Here is a 2,406-nt window from a genome sequence, read left to right on the forward strand (position 1 = left end):
CAGTAGTTGTATACTTGTAGTGCATGGGGATATACAGTAGTTGTATACTTGTAGTGCATGGGGATATACAGTAGTTGTATACTTGTAGTGCATGGTGATATTTTATTTATACTGTAGTATGTCTCTGTCCACTGTCACTATCTTAATACAATGATAAGCATGAGTTCACCATGAAAACGTCAACACTGTTATTATCACTATCAGGATCATTATAATGTACACACGCATTAGAATTCTTATATTGTATGGAGTATATAGTAAGTGTATATGATTCCGTTTTGTCAGACCCCAGTATTCTGGCTGAAGTCAACGAGTGGAAAAAGGCCCTGGCAAATTACTCCTCCCAGTATGTGGGGCAGACCTTGGTGTATCTCAATGGAACGTTTGAAGAGTGCAGGTTCCGAGAATGCAACCTGGGAAACCTAATCTGTGACGCTATGGTGAGGTAGTAGTATTCAGAAAAGCTAACCAAAGCAGGTACCTTTGGGCCAGTCTGTAACCTACTGAAATCCTCTGTTTTTTCGCTGTAGGTACACCACAACATTAAATATGCAGATGAGCTTCAATGGAACCATGTTAGCTCCTGCATCCTCCAAGGGGGATCGATACGGTCATCCATAGATGAGCGGAGTCGAAACGGTGTGTGTGCCTTTATGGGTCCGTTTCCTGGACACAGATTAAGCATAATCTTGGACAAAAAAAATATTTTCAATTTTTCCAGGACTAGTCTTAATGTGTCCAGGAAACTGGCCCTGTGTGTTTAAGAGAGAATAAACTCCAGCAATGGCTGAGGAAACTGAGTGAAATGTCTTTTATTAGGTTCCATTACGATGGAGGACCTCATTGCTGTGTTGCCGTTTGGAGGCACCTATGATCTGGTTCAGCTGAAGGGATCTACTCTGAGGAAGGCTTTTGAGCACTCCGTCAGGAGATATGGAGGGAACACAGGGGAATTCCTTCAAGTATCAGGTATCAGACACTGTTTTATTTTAATTGGTACGGAGGGTCACAATATGACATCATGCAGGGGCAGTTACGCTGAGTGTACAAAACATTAGGAGCATCTTCCTAATATTGAGTTGCACCCCCCTTTGCCCTCAGAACAGCCTCATTCGTCTGGGAATAGACTACAAAGGGTCGAAAGCATTCCACAGGGATGCTGGCCAATGTTGACTCCAACAACTAATGCTACTGAGCCAGATGTCTGAAGCTCCAGGTGGTATCTGATTTTAAGTACCTTGGCATCATACTTGATTCCAACCTCTCTTTTATAAAGCAGGTGAAAAAGGTCATTCAAATAACCAAATTCAACCGAGCTAATTTATGATTTATACAAAATTTTACAGAGGTAGCAAAACTGTACTTCAAATCTATGATACTCCCCCACTTAACATACTGCTTGACTAGTTGGGCCCAAGCTTGCTGTACAACATTAAAACCCATTCAGTCTGTCTACAAACAGGCTCTCAAAGTGCTTGATAGGAAGCCCAATAGCCATCATCACTGTTACATCCTCAGAAAGCATGAGCTCAACACTGCTGGGTTTTTCATTCTCAAACAGTTTCCTGTGTGTATCAAGAATGATCTGTGGGGGAGTCTTGATGGTTGAGGTCTCCGATTCGACAAAGTGGGGGATCTGTCGATTTGCCTTTGAGCGGGGCACTTGACCCTGGTTGTCCTGGGATTGCTCTGGAGCATCTGCTAGATGGACTGAAATGTTGAGCGGCTTCACTGCGGGTAGATTGTATGTTTAAAAAAATCATTAAGATAAAAAATTAAAAAGATTGGTCCACACTCAAGGACATCCAGCCAGCTTGACACAACTGTGGGAAGCATTGAGTTGAGTTTATTTTTACAGGGACAGTATACAGTAGGGACAGTTTCAGTAAAGTGCCGGTTTTAGCCAGCCGGCTAAATTTTCAACCACAGTCCTGGGCAGGTTATTAAAAAACAATTACAATACAATACAGACAATCATTGAGCATGAGCACACGCAGAGCCACAGTAGAACAAGTAAGATGTAGACAGCGCAAAATAGCACAAAAAGCAACAAGACAAAATCCATAAAAAGCAACAAAGTGTTTTCCACACCTCATAAGCTAGCAAACATGGAAAGCGGCAATACACAATAGGGATTATGTTCACAAATTGATTGACCTTTAGCCATGTTTTTTGTGAAAGTGTATAGGTAGCAGTTATGTGTGTCTGATGGCAGTGTATTCCAGACATGGGAAGCTCTCACAGAGAAAGCAATTGACTAAAGGTACTTTTCCTTAAGGGAATATACAGTCACCTCTCATGGCAGACCTTGTGGATCTGCTTGCCATATGTTGGGTTTTCTGTTTAACAAAAGTACTGAGTGGAGGGGAGTCAGGCCATTTCCGATCTTGAATACAAGACATGCAT

General features: G+C 42.1%; 1 long non-coding RNA gene across 1 annotated transcript; it reads left to right on the forward strand.

The window, feature by feature from the left end:
- Positions 1 to 290: 290 nt before the first annotated feature.
- Positions 291 to 1,518, forward strand: LOC112080147 (uncharacterized). The gene is made up of 3 exons (XR_011479468.1): positions 291 to 440; positions 531 to 639; positions 820 to 1,518. It is a non-coding gene; the product is annotated as an uncharacterized lncRNA (long non-coding RNA).
- Positions 1,519 to 2,406: the final 888 nt, after the last annotated feature.

The sequence above is a fragment of the Salvelinus sp. IW2-2015 genome, unplaced genomic scaffold, assembly GCF_002910315.2.
Source record: "Salvelinus sp. IW2-2015 unplaced genomic scaffold, ASM291031v2 Un_scaffold12236, whole genome shotgun sequence".
NCBI lineage: Eukaryota > Metazoa > Chordata > Actinopteri > Salmoniformes > Salmonidae > Salvelinus > Salvelinus sp. IW2-2015.